Source organism: Nomascus leucogenys, chromosome 18 (assembly GCF_006542625.1).
Source record: "Nomascus leucogenys isolate Asia chromosome 18, Asia_NLE_v1, whole genome shotgun sequence".
NCBI lineage: Eukaryota > Metazoa > Chordata > Mammalia > Primates > Hylobatidae > Nomascus > Nomascus leucogenys.
In genome coordinates, this window is record NC_044398.1 from 72774786 (window position 1) to 72792160 (window position 17375).

The 17375-nt window shown below is 36.9% G+C and overlaps 1 protein-coding gene across 2 annotated transcripts in view; it reads left to right on the forward strand.

Annotated features, from left to right (window-relative positions):
* Positions 1–17375, forward strand: part of IPO11 (importin 11) — a 217835-nt gene that overhangs the window by 157201 nt on the left and 43259 nt on the right. The gene's annotated exons all lie outside the window — the stretch shown is intronic.

The following is a 17375-nucleotide window of genomic DNA, read 5'->3' on the forward strand; positions in this document are numbered from 1 at the left end:
AATTTTGTTAGCTGATAATGATGTGGTAAGTGTTGGTCCAGATCCAGAAAGCAGTGAGTGGGATAGGTGCTCTTGGGTTGTGGGGGCTCTAGTTTATTTTGGTTGTATTCATTTTACAAATTTATTTCATTCTTGTCTGAATTTCCATTTGTTATAATAACTACGTTTTATTAGACTAATCTTCAGTCATCTGTTTACATAGATACATTAAATATCTAACATTTCAAAGTCAATAGCACTTCATAAAGTATGTCATAAAGTGTGTTAATTCAACAGTATTATTAGTTTTGTTTTCTTTTTATTTTGGATTATTTCTAAGGAAGTTTGCAAGTTGTTTTTTTCTTTTATAACTTCTCACTCCCATAAAGCAAATACAAAATGCTTTGGTTTGGTCATTTAAAGAAGAATATGTTTCTTTGTTTTAATTCCATTTTGTGGAGTTCGGCATGAAATACTTTTAAAAATAAACTTTGACAGTCAGTACCTAGTTCTCATTCATGCTGTGTAGATTTTTTAAAGTGGTGGCAGGTATATAAATAACACAGAGCTTGATTGGTGAATTTTCCTCATTACATTTTCTGAACAACTGCACATAGTTGCAGTATGGGACATTGCCTATACTTTTGGCTTAGTCAGCTTGATTGAGCTTCATGTCAGTGCACTCACCTGGAGCCCCCTTCTTTTTCATAGCAAAATTTTGAAATTTCTTTTAGTGCATGGTCAGCACATTTCTTGAAACCCACTTCATGGATGCACTTATGAATGTTGGTGGTATATTCTCAGGTCACCACCTTGTTGATGGCATAACAACCCTTTTTGCTGCCCTTCTGTACCAAAGCCATTATGCTGGGCCCCTATTTTTTTGTCCTTTTAATTCTAAAGGCTTAAAAGCAGGTCTCAGGGCTTGATGTTGTATTAAAAGAATAATGATACTACATTAGATCTTGATGTCTTAGGACAGCGGTCCCCAGCCTTTTTGGCACCAGGGACCTGTTTTGTGGAAGAAAAGTTTTCCATGAATTGGGGGAGGGGAAGGGGATGTTTTTGGGATGAAGCTATTCCATCTCAAATCATCAGGCATTAGATTCTCACAAGCAGTGTGCAGCCTACATCCCTTGCATGCACCGTTCACAATAGGGTTACCACTCCTATGAGAATCTAATGCCGCCACTGATCAGACAGGAGGCGGAGCTCAGGCAGTAATGCTTGCTTGCCCTCTGCTCGCTTCCTGCTATGCAGTTTGGTTCCTAATAGACCATGGGCTGGTACCAGTCCATGGCCCAGGGGTTGCGGAACCCTGTCTTAGGGAATTTTTAGAGCATACACATCCTAGTGATAAATTAGTGATGTAAGTCCAGTTTTAAAAGTCCTTATTTGTTCTTTATGTATATATTTACTTCTACTATGGTAATTTGTATTAAGGACATATGTAATTATTTTGTCTCAATGTCATAACAATAGATAATACTTACCAAATGCCATATACTTTCCTAAGTGCTTTATGTTGGTAATTTAATTCTTAAAACAGCCCAAAGAGGTATAGACATGATTATCCCTTCTCACAGAGCAAACAATTACTTAAAAATGTTAAGTAACATTTCGAAGATAAGAGATCTAGCATTTGGCATGGCATAAGCCAATTTGAACCTGGGCTGCTTAACACTAGGAATGCCTCTTCTAACCACCAGGTGATATTGCTCCCCAGGTGGACACGCACAAGATGAAAAGATTTCCTCACTATGAAATGGTGTGGCATCTTATTTATTTTTGAAAGCCAAATTTAAGTTACCTACATTTTAACTCATTGGTGTTTCTTTCTTTCAGTGGGAAAAAAGTGACTTGAGAATTATTGAGGTTTTGATACTGAAATGTTAAAGAACATAGTCCTTGGTAGTAGTCAGCACTCTGTTTGTTAGATAAATTAATGAATGGAAAAAAATGAGTTAATAAGACATGTTAGAGTTTTCTCCAAGATAAAGTACTGAGATTATTGAAAGAAAGCTAGAAATGGTAGAGGTTAAGTTTAGAAAGATACCTAATTGTATCAGAAAAATTTGTTTTACATTTTTAATGAGAATACTGTTTGCTTCAACGTATAATATTATGTAAGTGTGTGGTTGTTCAAAACTATTTTTGACATGTAAGTTGTGGAAATTTAATATAGGTTGAGTATCCTTTATCTAAAATGTTTCTTTCAGATTTTGGATTTTTGGGATTTTGAAATATTTGCATATATATAACAAGATATTTTGGGGATGGGACTCAAGTCTAAATGTGAAATTTATTTATATTTCATACACCTCAGTCTGAAGATGATTTTATACAATATTTTAAATAATTTTGTATATGAAACAAAGTATTTGTATGAAATTTTCCACTTGTAGCAGTATTCTGGCACCCAAAAAAATCTCAGATTTGGGCCATTTCAGATTTTTGGATTAGGGATGCTCAATCTATAGTTGGCACCTGTAAGAAAAATTAATACTTAGACTGGGACTTAAGTCAACTTACATAAATTGAGGGATAGGACTTTATTAAGACTTGAAATTCTCTTAAACACTGGAATTTTAAATTTAAAAGTTGTGAGGTGGTAGCCTTGAGATGGAAGATCAGATATAATTTTTGTTTTTAAGATGAAATACAAATCTAATGGGCATTAGCAAAAGTCATGTCATTTTTAAGGGTACTGAGAAAGTCTTGAATAATGTGGTAGTAGAATTTTAAAGAATAATGATTTAACTTCATAATATCCTTAATAGACTAGTGATGAAACGTTGATATAGAAAATCTGTATCAACCTGTAACAATCTGAAAAAAAAAAAAAAAAAAAAAAAAAAAAACACCTTTATTGCAGTAGAAATTTGGCACATAGTAATTGGCTTGTGACTTAGGAAGATTTATAGTCATATACTGTAGTGGAACGTGCTGATATTCAAGTCAGCAGTTTTATTGTTTCCTATTTGTAACCTTTCTTCTAGTTAACTACATAGTTGTTGGAGTTAGGGGATATTTTTCCTTTTCTGCATCCTCAATGATGATTTCTTATTTTTCTACATACTAGTAATTTCCTATTCTTGCATTTCTTTTAGATTTTACAGCATACCATTTCCTTTTCCCAAAATAAGGCATGTCTAAAGTATGATGTTGATGATTTTAAAAGTCAGGCTAAATTGGGAAATGTCATTTTTTCCTCCTTTTATTACTATGGCATTTGGGTCCAGATGATTATTTTTTGTGGGAAGGTGTCCTGTGCATTGTAGGATGTTTAGCATCATCCTTGGCCACTACCTACCGGATGTCAGTAGCACTCTCCCCTTCCTCCCACCCCATCAAGTCATGACAATTGAAAATATCATCAGACATTGCCATTAGATATCTCTGGGGACAAATTGCCCCCAGTTTAGAACCATGACTCTAAAGAATGACCATTTGGGAAATGGTTAAACTCTTTTACTATAATCCACTACTTTTGGCTTAGAAATTCGGTGAAGACTACAGACTTTAGGACCACACTCAAATCCCAGGGCTACCAGTCACTTGCTAATGACCACGGTCAAGTTACTTAACTCCCATGTGCCTGTTTCCTTGTTCTTAAAATGGGGGTACTAATAGTATCTTTCTAATGAGGTTGTTGTCAGGATTAAGATTGAGTTTACATATGTAAGGTCAAACTGTCTACATAGATGGAATTAACTGTCCTTATTTCATCCCCTTCTTTTTCTCATCTATTTAATGCAGTACCTAATTCTAAAAGATAATTTGAAAGGGAAAGATACATTTTTGCATCTGAAATACATGGCAAGTTTTGTATTAAGAAAATGGACCTAAAGAAATAACCAAATTCAGGCCAGGCACAGTGGGCTCACACCTGTAATCCCAGCACTTTTGGAGGCCGAGGCAGGCAGATCACTTGAGGTCAAGACTTTGAGACCAGCCTGGGCCAACATGGTGAAACCTCATCTCTACTAAAAACACAAAGATTAGCTAGGTGTGGTGGCACATGCTTGTAATTCCAGCTACTCAGGAGGCTGAGGCAGGAGAATTGCTTAAACCCGGGAGGCAGAGGTTGCAGTGAGCCAGTATTGCACCACTGCACTCCAGCCTGGGCAACAGAGTGAGACTCTGTCTCAAGAAAAACAGAACAAAACTGATGACAACTTTAATTTCGATTATGAAGAAAAGAAACAAACTAACACCAAGCACTCTTCACATCATTCCCCCACATTTTGATTTTTTGATGTCTCAGTTTACATCTTTTTATATTGCCATTTCTTGACAAATTGTTGTGGTTATTTTTCTTTTTTCTTACTTTAAGTTCCAAGATACAAGTACAGAACGTGTAGGTTTCAGCCCATCATCTAGGTTTTAAGCTCCGCATGCATTAGCTATTTGTCCTAATGCTCAACCTCCCCTCACCCCCCACCCCTACAGCTGGCCCTGGTGTGTGTTGCTCCCCTCCTTGTGTCCATGTGTTATTGTTCAACTCTCACTTATGAGTGAGAGCATGCAGTGCTTGATTTTCTGTTCCTGCGTTAATTGCTGAGGATGATGGCTCCTAGCTTCATCCATGTCCCTGCAAAGGACATGATCTCATTCCTTTTTATGGCTGCATAGTATTCCATGGTGTATATGTGCCACATTTTCTTTATCCAGTCTATCATTGATGGGCATTTGGGTTGGTTCCGTGTTTTTGCTATTGTAAATAGTGCTGCAAGAAACAAATGTGTGCATGTGTCTTTATAGTAGAATGATTTGTATTCCTTTTGGTATATACCCAGTAATGAGATTGCTGGGTCAAATGGTATTTCTGGTTCTAGATCCTTGAGGAATTGCCACACTGTCTTCCACAATCATTGAACTAATTTACATTCTCACCAACAGTGTAAAAGCATTCCTATTTATCCTCAGCCTCGCCAGCATGTACTGTTTCTTGACTTTTTAATAATCGCCATTCTGACTGGCATGAGATGGTATCTCATTGTGGTTCCGATTTGCATTTCTGTAATGATGAGTGATGTTGAGCTTTTTTTCATATGTTTGTTGGGTGCATAAATGTTATTTTTCTTATTGATAGTTTTGTTTTGGCTAGGCACAGTGGCTCATGCCTGTAGTCTCAGCAATTTGGGAGGCCGAGGCAGGCAGATCACTTAAAGCCAGGAGTTCGAGACCAGCCTGGGCAACACGGCAAAAAACCGTCTCTACTAAAAAACAATACAGAAAACTAACTGGGCATGGTGGTGCATGCCTATAATCCTAGCTACTCTGGAGGCTGAGGCCTAAGAATCACTTGAATCCAGGAGACAGAGGTTGCAGTGAGCCAAAATCGTACCACTGCACTCAGGCCTGGGTGACACAGCAAGATTCTTTCAAAAAAAAAAAAAAAAAAAAAGTTTTGTCTTTATAATTCATAAAGATATGAGTGATATAGTCACCACAATTAGAGTATTATTTTGAGTTTTTGTCTGTGTAGTTTAAAAATAATTTTTTATTTATTTATTTTTTTTGGTGGCAGGGTTTAGCTTCTATTGTCCAGGCAGGCCTTGATCTCCTGGGCTCAGGTGATCCTCCCACCTCAGCCTCCTGAGTAGCTGGGACTATAGGCATGGACCACCATACCCAGCTGTGTAGTTAACCTTTACCAGGGCATTTTACCCATCCAGATGTTTTCTTGTTACATTTTACCATCGTTTTCTTAAAATTGATGAATTCCTTTCAGCAGTTTTTGTAAGACAGGCCTGTGGTGATGAATTCCCTCAGCTTTTGTCTGTCTGAGAAAGTCTTTATCTCTCCTTCATGTTTGAAGTATATTTCTGCTGGTTACAGTATTCTTGGTTGCCCTTTTCTTTCCTTCAGCACTTTGAATATGTCATCCCTCCTGGCCTGGAAGATTTTCACTGAAAAGTCTGCTGCCAGATGTGTTGGAGCCCCTTTATATGTTACTGGTTTTATTGCTGCTTTTAGGATCCACTCTTTGTGACCGTTGAGAATTAGATTATTATATATATGTCTTGGAATCATCTTATGTGGGTTGAATCTCCTTGGTGGTCTTTGACTCTCTTGTCCCTGAATATTTATATCTTTCTCTGGATTTGGAAAATTTTCTATTATTATTATTGTTATTATTATTTTACTATTTCTACCCTTTTCTCTCTCCCTCTTGAAGGTCAGTGACTCTTACATTTGCTTTTTTTTTTTTTTTTTAAAGATGGAGTTTCACTGTTGTTGCCGAGGCTGCAGTGCAATGGAACAATCTCGGCCCACTGCAACCTCCGCCGCCTGGGTTCGAGCAATTCTTCTGCCTCAGCCTACCGAGTAGCTGGGATTACAGGCATGCACCACCACACCCAGCTAATTTTGTATTTTTAGTAGAGACAGGGTTTAGCCATGTTGGTCAGGCTGGTCTCAAACTCCTGACCTAAGGTGATCCACCCACCTCAGCCTCCCAAACTGCTGGGATTACAGGCGTGAACCACCACACCCAGCTACATTTGCTCTTTTGGTGCTGTCCCATAGATCTCATAAGCCTTATTCATTTCTTTTCAATTTTTCTCCTCCTTTGATTGTGTTTTCTTTATTTTTCTCATTTGATTGATTGATTGGCTGATTGATTGAGACAGGGTCTTGCTGTGTTGCCCAGGCTGAAGTGCAGTGGCACAATCATGGCGCACTGCAGCCTCAACCTCCTGGGGTCAAGCAATCCTCCTACCTCCGTCTCCCAGTTAGCTGGGACTACAGGTGCATACCACCACACCTGGCTAATTTTTGTATTTTTTGTAGAGATGGGGTTTTGCCATGTTGCCTAGTCTGATCAGACCCCTGAGCTCAAGCTATCCACCCACCTCAGCCTCCCAAAGTGCTAGGATTACAGATGTGAGCCACCACACCCAGGCTGACTGTATTTTCAAATATTCCGTCTTCTACCTTTCTGATTTTTTTCTTCTGCTTGAACAGTTTTGCTGTTGAGATCCTCTAATGCATTTTTTCAGTTTGTCCATTGTATTTTTCAACTCCAGTATTTCCGTTTGATTTTTTTAAAAATAAAAATACAAAAAATTAGCAGGGTGTGGTGGTGCACACCTGTAATCCCAGCTGCTCGGGAGGCTGAGGCTGGAGACTCACTTGAACCCAGGAGGCAGAGGTTGCAGTGGGCCGAGATTGTGCTACTGCATTCCAACCTGGGCGACAGAGCAAGACTCTGTCTCAAAAAAAAAAAAAAAAATTCAATATCTTTGTTAAATTTTTTGATAAGTTTCTGAATTGACTTTCTGTGTTTTCTTGAAATTTGTTGAGCTTCCTCAAAAAAGCTATTTTGAATTCTTTGAAAGGTTGCACATCTCCATCTTTTCAGGATAGATCACTGATGCATTATTTAGTCTGATAAATATGAAATGAGATCATATTTAGCTGAATGTTCTTGATGCTTGTAGAGGTATGTCAGTGTCTGAGCTTTAAATAATTAGATATTTTTTCCTGTCTTCACAGCCTGGCCTTGTTTGTACCTGTCCTTCTTCAGAGGGTCTTCAGGAATTCAAAAGGGACTGACTGTTCACTTCCCTAAGCCTGTGGATACTGCAGCCATTTCAGCACTAGAGAGTGCCTTAAGGCCAGGTGTGCTGTTCACCAGCCTGAGGGACTTGAGAATTCCTAGGGTTCCCAGGCAAAGGCCTTTGCTCACTTTTCTCTTCCCTCATATGGAAGGAGTTTCTCTTTGTGCTTTACTGTTTGGAGTTGGACCCAGTACTGTGATTTATTGTGGGTGGTGGGGCGGGGAGGGGGGTGCTTGTAGTAGCTTCCAAGGCAAAGCTATCTGCATACTTCTCTCTCTCCCCCAAGCACACAGCTTCTCTCTCTGCTGCATGGAGTTGGGATAGGCGTGGTGTAGGCAATGAAAGACTGTTCTTTCTTCCCCTTTCAAGGTGTCCTTTCTTGTTCTATGCTAAAACCAGGTACTATGATCTCTCACCTGGTTTCTTTAGCTCTTGTGAAGGTATTTTCTTGTTTGGATAATTCTACAGATTATTCTGCAAATTGGTGTTCCAGTGGAGGAATGCAAGGAATTGGTCATTGGAGGGTTCTGTTTTGCCGTATTGCTCTGCCTCTTCTCTGAGTAGTTGCTCTTATTGTTGATGTTTTTACTCAAAATACAGCCTGAGCTGATTTCTAACCTAGTTTCTGTTATCTGATTATATAGTAATTTGTGGAAAGGGGCAGTGAAGTAACAAGGGGAGGGTTTTTACAATTTTTATTTTGCCAGAGTTGACTGTAAAAGAAACAGTCTTCGTGGGGTATATTGAATGATGACTAATTCCCTTTCTTGCATTGTTATGCGAGGAAAATAGAGACATGAATAAGACTACTTTGAAGTTTCAGGACTTCAGATGTTGAAATTCTGCTCCCTTACCACTCTTTGAATATATGGTTTACAAAGGGGCTGTATATCTTTAGAAGATCAAAAGAATCTTTACATTATGTATGTTTTCCTTCTTTGTATATAATCTAATGCAATTTGTAGTAATTATTGGTTCTGATTATTTCAGTTCAACTGGGAAAAAAAACCCTTTGATGCAGCTTTTATGTTTTTATTTTTTGTATAAGCTATGCATATGTATCTTTTGGCTCTTGTGAGTTTGGGGACTGGTTTTCCAGCATAATTTGAGTAAGATACCTATTTTTGAATTGGCTAATAATTACAAACTGAATTTTGTTAGCTTTAATCTAGCAGAAGCTGGAGGGTGTAGACAGGTGTTAGAACAGTTGATATTACAATTGGATGCTCACTCCTTTCATCTGTATACAAAGCAATTTCATTGAAAAAGAAGGTAAATGATTAATTCCTTGGCTTGCTGATTTTTCATTGAAGGGTTATAATCATTTATAAAACTTTTTTTTAAGCTTCTGAAAGTTCTTTGAAAACCAGATATTCTCCTCTCCACTCCCCCCAAAAAAGTGCCCCACTTTTTGAAGTATTTTGAGGTGTTTCTATCTTCCTACATTAGGATTTGAATGGAAATAGTCTGTTTTGGTTTTCATTTTTAATACAAATTTACTTTACCCTTGAAACATACATTAGAACTAAAATGCTCACCTGTTCCTCTTCTGATATCAACCTTATGACACTAATACAATAGCAGTGTTTTAAAGATGCTATAATGTGGTAGGTCACCATGCTGTGCACTGAGGACACATTGTACTTCACCTTTAGGATAGATGATTGTTCATTGCACTCTGGCATCTTAGGACAACAATTCGTGTCTTCCATCTCCTGTCCTGACTACTTAGGAAAGTTTCTGAATGCTTGTTAATTTGAGACTACGTTCTCAATGCTTTCCTCATATCTAGGAACAGTGCCCTGTCTGCAAATTAGATAAAGGCTTCTGGCAAACTGTTTTCTTATGTAACAGTCATATTATAGACACTGAGTGCACTTAGCTAATCACTGACCATTCTGTGAGAAGCTTCTTTTAAACATATCACCAAAGAAAAACTAAACTGTGATCAAATTAGATTATTTTGATGTTCCAGGACCTCAAACTGCTTTACAATGAGAATAAGAGATGTTTCTCAGTGAGAGTGAGGTATTGGGTCCAGAGCCTCAAAGTAGTTGATGTGATATAGAAAAATAATTGTACACAGAATAACTAGCTCCAACAAGGATAACACTAGGAAAAGTACTCAGAAGAGTGAAATGATGAGTCTTGTGTGTTTTCCAGTTTTACCCATGTGGATGATGCATGTGTATGTCATAAGTGGTTCCTTCATAGCTCGAGGAACATCTTTTTTATTTTATTTTGTTTTTTGGAGATTATTTTCCTTGAGTTTCTGCTTTTATTCTACCCAGAATACCAGAGAGAAAAATATGCATTATAATGGAAAGGGAGCTAGATTTAGCTTCAGATGCCTGTTCTGCCTACTGTTGGTGTGATGTTGGACCAGTTTTCTGTCATTCTCAGTTTTCTCATATTTCAGATGGAAGCAGTGGTAACAGCTAGCACCTAGGGCTTATTATGATAAATCGGAGAATGTGTATATGATGCCTTCTAAAATGCTTAATGAATATGACCACTCAGTAAATCCTTGTTTCTACTGTTAAATCAATTTGACCAACTGTGTGATGATACCAGCTTATTCAGTGGGTACATCTCTTTCTTTTGAAACTTTCCCACATTCATCTAGTTTGTGTGTGAAGAAACTGATAACAAGAAGTAAATAATAACTAATAGAACACATAATTTGTGATAGCCTTTTTACAATACATTTTTCATATACATTTCAGTTGATTCTTCCAATAGCCCTATGGGGGATGGACATTATTAAACTTTTTTTTTTTTTTTTTTTTTTTTTGAGACAGCCTTGCTGTGTCGCCCAGGCTGGAGTACAGTGGCACAATCTCAGCTCACTGCAACCTCCGCCACCTGAGTTCAAGTTATTCTCCTGCCCCAGCCTCCCCATTAGCTGGGATCACAGGCACACACCACCATGCCCAGCTCATTTTTGTATTTTTAGTAGAGATAGGGTTTCACCATGTTGGCCAGGCTGGTCTTCAACTCCTGACCTCAGGTGATCCATCCACCTCGGCCTCCCAAAGTGCTGGGATTACAGGTATGAGCCACCGCACCTGGCCTTATTAAACCTTTTAAATGTGTAATCACGACTAATAAAGCCTAATTACCCACCCAAAGTCAAGTAGCAAACTGAAATTCAAGTCCAGTCTATCTTATTCTTAATGTCTTCTCTGCCAGGCTATTGAGTACCTCAAGTAATGCTATTTTGCCTAATTTTCCTCTTCCACAATCTGGTTTTACTATTTCTGGGTCATTTTTGTTAGTCTGATTAGAAAATGAGATCATATTCCTAGATATTTCATTATTAAAGTAGGGTACTTCTTCCAGCCACTTAAAACCACATATCTCGTTTTTATTTAAGTTGTTCATAAAAGGGACAACAACAAATCATTCTTTCTGTCCTCTCTCTAGAAATCAAGTGCATTTATTAAGAAAGTTTTATTGAGATTCTCCACTGCATTATAGATACTTATCCGGAAGAGATGACCTAGAAAATACATTGGAAGTATTATTTGGTGTTTACAACTCTAAAATTCTAGCTTATTCACAGGACACAGTACCTTTAAATTATAATATCTTGATTTTATAGTACACAATCATTGTGTGTATATATATATTTGTTTATTATTTTATTTTATTTTATTTTTGAGGCTTTGAGGCAGGGTCTTACTCTGGTTGCCCAGGCTGGAGTGCAATGGCATGATCTCGGCTCACTGCAGCCTTGACCCCCCGAGCTTAGGTGATTCTCACACCTCAGCCTCCCAAGTAGCTGGGACTACAGGATTGCACTACCACACCCAGCTAGTTTTTTGTGTTTTTAGTAGAGATGGGGTTTCGCCATGTTACTCAGGCTGGTCTTGAACTCCTGCACTCAAGCAGTCTGCCTGCCTGGGCCTCCCAATATGCTGGGATTGCAGGTGGGAGCCACTGCGCCAGGCCTTTCATATTCTTTCATAGTTAGTTATGAAGTTTGGTCACTGCACATTGTTCATTTTTAAAGTTTCATTTTCTCAAGTTACGTTTGTTACGAAAAACCTCCCATGGTAAATTATATAAGAACAAAATTTTATATATGGAAATGTGGTAGGATCTTCTTGGGGTGTAAAGCTTTACTGTTTTTTTTGAGATGGAGTCTCACAGTGTCGCCCAGGCTGGAGTGCAGTGGCATGATCTCGGCTTACTGCAAGCTCTGCCTCCTGGGTTGTAGCTGGGACTACAGGTGCCTGCCACCACGCCCGGCTACTTTAAAGCTTTACTCTTAATTTCTCTGTCTCATTTTTTTATCCATTGTATCAGGGTAATCATAGTACCCTACTTTATAGGGCTCCTGTGAGAATTAAAAAGAGATAATACTTGAAATACTCTGAGTCATAGAAGTACTCTATCAGTAAATAAATCTGATCCAGCAGTAGCAAAAGGAGTTAATCCTATATTCTGTTTATCCTAATTTCTCTGCTTCACTAACCTTTCTGACTGTATACTCCTTTTTAAAGTTGTGAGTTAGATTTTATATAGAGAATTTTTCTGAAGTACTGAGTAGCTATATTATACTACATAGTAGAAATATGTGTGATCTGTGAGCGGATCGATGAATTATGAGCATTGGTTATTGGAGTGAGAAAGAGCTGCTGATGCTTCTTTGGCGGGTCAAAATAATGGAGATTAAATGGTAGAAGTTCTGTCAAATCCAAGCTATAAGATGTTTAAAAGGCCAGCTGTGAAAAGGTTAGCAGTTTGGGTGCCAAGAAGCGGTTAACCATATTCCAGTTACCAAAATAGGCATGATTCTGGAGTTATTTTTCACACGGTGGTCAATTTGACTAGTCTCATGCCTGACATAGATAGTATTGTGTGGAGCCTTGATGCCCCTGCAGTATTGTACATATACCTCTCAGCTGTATTGGGTGGTCTTCAGCACTGGTGGCTTAACATTGAGAGTTCCCTTAGGGGTTATTTAGATTAATCTTTATTTGGCAATAAACTTTCCTTCTATAGCATCTCTGATGGGGATGTTCATTAAACTTCTGTTTGGATACTTTGCTAATAAAAAGTCCCTGGTCCTTAAGACAGCCCATTTTATTGTAGGACTTCTTTCTAACTATAGCTATTTGTTATATAAGTATTATCCTCAAAATACAAACAGTGACTCCCAAATCTGTGCTTTTAATTCCATATGCTAGTTTCTATAATCAATACAGTCTTCATTCATGTAACTTCATCCATTTTATAATATTGTCTGTTGAGGCAAGAAAATAATTTCACAAAGGTTATTATAGTTGTTGGAAGAGACTTAGCTCTCTCATAGCCTTATTAAATCATCTGTTAGGCTAATTAATCCCCCCTCTCTTTTTCCGGTGTGTGTGTGTGTGTGTGTGTGTGTGTGTGTGTGTGTGTGTGTGTGTGTGTGTGTCTGTGTGTGTGTTTAAAACTATAGGGATTTTAGAGATTATGATAAACTGGAAATTGTTAATATAAGCATAAAATAAGAACCATCAAAATGGAAGGGATTTGCAGGAAAGAGAAATTCTAATATAGCTTAGATCTGAACTATAATCTGCTGAGATTAGTCTATCTCAGCAAAACCCAGAAGGTGGTGGATAGGGTCAGAAGAGAGATTAGTGTTCCAAAGGTTTCATGTGGAGCCAGGGGAAAGAGGAGATATTTTGAATTCTAATCCGTCTCTGCTAGCTTTTTTTAAGTTGGAACGGCCCTTCTGTTTAATAGTTCTGCTTTCTGTGCTTTGCAGTGTAAAACTATGCCAATATACATCAAAGAAATTTCTCATCATATAGCCGCAATGAGGATGGCACCTAAAATTGTCCATGGAAATAAAATATGCTTCTCAAAATGACTGTGTAACAGGAACAGATATCAAGAAGTTAAAAATGTTCTTCTAAAGTCATGCTGGGGGGTGATTAATAATGTTCCTTGAAAGTGTCCCAGTGTCAGTACATCCTTAGGAAGTATCAGTTTGCTTTTAAAGCCCCATAGTCACAGGCATAGTTGAAATTTTATGCTTCTCATGTATAAAGTGCATTAAATTTATTTTTTATTCTCATAAATAGATTTGTGGTTAAAAATTTCTTAGTTGATTTTCTTCTTGACATTTGAGCAAATAGAGATATTCATAGTTTTGCCATGTTATAGGAGCACAGTATTTGTTTCTGTTTTTATTTTAAAGCATACGTTAAAAACTTAGAAATGGTGACATATCTTGGCAGTAATGCGCATGGACAAATTTTACATGGATATCGTAGCTACTGTCATGATATTTTCATTTAGAAATTATTTCAGACTTAGAAAAACACTGCAAGAACAGTAAAGAACACTCATATGACCTTTACCCAGAATCACCTATTGTTAACTTTTGTCCCAATTTGTTGCATGATACACATTTTCTGTCAGATAACTAGATCGATGTTTTATATTCTGAACCATTTCTCTGTAAGTTGTATTTGTCATGGTCTCTTACTCCTCAGTACTTACAGTCTAGGACCAATTATTGCTTTAGTTCTTGTGTTTTTGTAGTCTCTTTTACTCTGTCATGTCATTTCCTCAGTCTTTTCTTTTTCTCTTACAACATTTTTAAAGAATCCACTCCTTATAATTTCTCTCCATCTTTCCAGTTGCTTCTCTGTTTTTGTCTCCCATCCATCCTCTCCCCACCTTCCCCAACAGAATAGAATGTTCATTTGTGGTTCAATATTTCCTTATGCTTAGATTTATGTACGCATCTCTCGTTAGAATATTGCATAAGTGATGTGTCCCTCTTGGAATATCACAGGCAAAGTCACATGGTGCTCATCTGTTTCTCACTGATGATGTTAATGCTGGTCAAGGTGTTATCTGATTTCTCCACTGTGTATAGTTACTATGTTGTTTTTTTTTCTTGCAACTGATAAGAGGTCTATATTGAAATATACTGCCCCTCATTAAAATTTATCTCCTACATTGAGCAAAAGAATTTTCAAATTGTTCGCTAAGTTTTTTTTTTCCAAGAGCATAAGTCCACTTTATTTACCTTTCATTAGTTTAAATCCTTAAGGTGTTACAGCATCTATGTCCAATGGCCTTAGCAGAAGGATCGCTTTGGAATCTGGCAAAAACCATGCCAATGTTTCCTTGGGCCCACGTCACCTTTCTCTAGAATACTCTGATTTTGTTTGGTTTGCTGCCAGGAGTCACTGTGTCATTCTTTGCTTTGTGTGCGTAAGCACATTTATTGCCCAAATAGAATTCAGTTTCATCTCGGGCATAAACACCTTCAGTTTTAAGAAGATCTGTATGCTCCCTTTGGTTCCAGACACCCTGCTTATAGCAGCAAAAATGGCCTTGGATGACAACCTTCCAGAAATACTTGCCTTTTAAAAGTCGTGTTCCAAGCAGGCCTCGACAGGCTTCATGATGGCAGAAAGAGCTGGATTATTTTTAATTGCAAATCCCATTTCACATTTTCATTCTCTTGATTTTGGGTCCATCAGTGACTTTTAAGGTCCATAAAATCAGTAACTGCTGTTATTATAAGCCATTCTTATATATAAACCAATCAATATATAAACCAACCAGCCTATATATCTAAATACATATAGGCTGGACACAGTGGCTCACACCTGTAATCCCAGCACTTTGGGAGGCCAAGCTGGGAGGATTACTTGAACCTACTAGTTCAAGACCAGCCTGAGCAAAATGGCAAGACAGTGTCTTTACAGAAATAAGAAAAAGCATGGTGGCATGCACCTGCAGTCCTAGCTACTCAGGAGGCTGAGGGAAGAGGATCACTTGAGACTGGGAGGTCGATGCTGTGGTGAGCTGTGTTCACATTGTTGCACTCCAGCCTAGCCGACAGAGCAAGACTGTGTCTCAAAAGAATACATGCATGCATACAGATGATGTATATTTAAACGAGCTAATGGAACAATTGCTCTGTTATTTATACATTCTTGTTTTTGCATGGGCAGAATCTGAATGGAAAAGAGAATAGTTATGTATTAACACCAGAAGCATGAGAAGATTTGAAGACAAAGGCAGTGTAAAAGAAGGTTCAGCCACAAGAATGAGAGGAAAACAGCTCAATGAGTCAATTTCCTGGAAAGAAATAGAAGACTAATTTAAGAGGTTGAGCATAGTGTTTAGTAATAGTTGTAACGAACATTAGTTATCAGAAAAGGATAATGAGGAATCATTGTTGATCAGTTGTCTCTAAGAACAGCAACTCCTAAATGAACAGAAAGACTAAACTTTGTTTTGCTGGAGATTGGATTTTTTTTTAACCATTCAACCTGAGAGTTACAGTGTACTATTTACATTTACTTGTTTTGTCGAAGTCAGTTTAGTTTCCTTCAGTTTTTAGAATGTGAGAAGTGAGATTTTATTTTGTCATTTTTCCTTAATACAGTTTCCTTAAAATTTTACCTTTGCATCCTAATAAGTGTTCTTGACTGCTTTGGATATTTTTGGCATAGAGAACAAAATTAATTCATACTCTGGTTATATTACTTTGTGGATTTTTTCTCTTTAATTTTATTTTTATTTCAAAGGACCCTTTCTCTGAATTTTTCCTAACTCTTTAAGTTAGGAAAAATTGAAAAGTCCATGGGACAAGCTTCATATCACCTTGTATATTATTGGAAGTACTAAACAAAATGGACCTGAGAAATCTAGCCCCTACCTCAAATTCATATCATTTCTGTCACTTGTTTTGTTTTCCATTTTTAATGCATAAAATAGCAATAACAATAGCCAGCCATAATGGATAGGTGTAAGAATCATAAGTCATTTTGATAACGATCTGCTATCCAGTATGCATTGCTGAATTTTTAGTCATAGAAAGATAATGCTAGATATTATTTCAGCTTTCTAATATGGACATAATTAATATTATTGTCTAAAGTAATTGTTGATGTGAAATGAAACTGCTTTAATATCAAAGGAGAGTTGTATACAATTATATAACTTGATATTTTAGGAATATTATCAGGGTATTAGTAATATTAATAAAAGTCAGAATTAGAAAGCTTAAGCAACTAGCTTAAAGTTAGTTAATGAAAGAAAGTTAATGACTGAACAATATATAATATAAACAATTTATATCTGATTCTTTAAATTCTTGAAAAATGACATTAAAAACTCCATTTTCGTTCTAAAAGATTCAAACTAATACAGGTATATATATATATATATATGGCGAAACATCACCTCTTTTACTCTCCCCAACTTTTCTTGCAGAGATAACCTGTGTCAGTAATTTGGTATGCAGCTTCTTACCATCTTATAACCCAACGCAACCAATTAGTGTGTTATTACTAATTAGTACCTTACTACCAATTAGTACCTTAACATATTAAGTAGTACTCAGTATTTTTTGCAACCAAAAATATTTTGAAAATTTTAAAAAGAGCACTGAAGGATAATATAACAACATTTATGTTCATTCTAAATTTTTTCCCCTATTTTTATTAAAGGAATAAAGCATAAAATTTAAGTCTTTAATGTGTATTTAACACAACATAAATATTTTCTTCATTAAAAAGTTTACAAAAAATTATATTACTCTATATACATCTTATTTGAACTAGCCTTTTCCATTCAGTAGCTATGTTGTTTGATAGCTAGAGTCTGTTGATTGATATTTGGGTTCTGAATAACTAACGTTTTCAAGTATCCTTTAAAAACTATTATTTTTATATTATAGGAGATATTTCGATGTGTATATTAGGAAAACTCTAACTGCATTCTGAAAAAATAAGTTCCTGAGATTTCCGTTCAGCAATACTTCTGAAACACAGATAAAATTACTTCCTGTCTCTTAGCTTC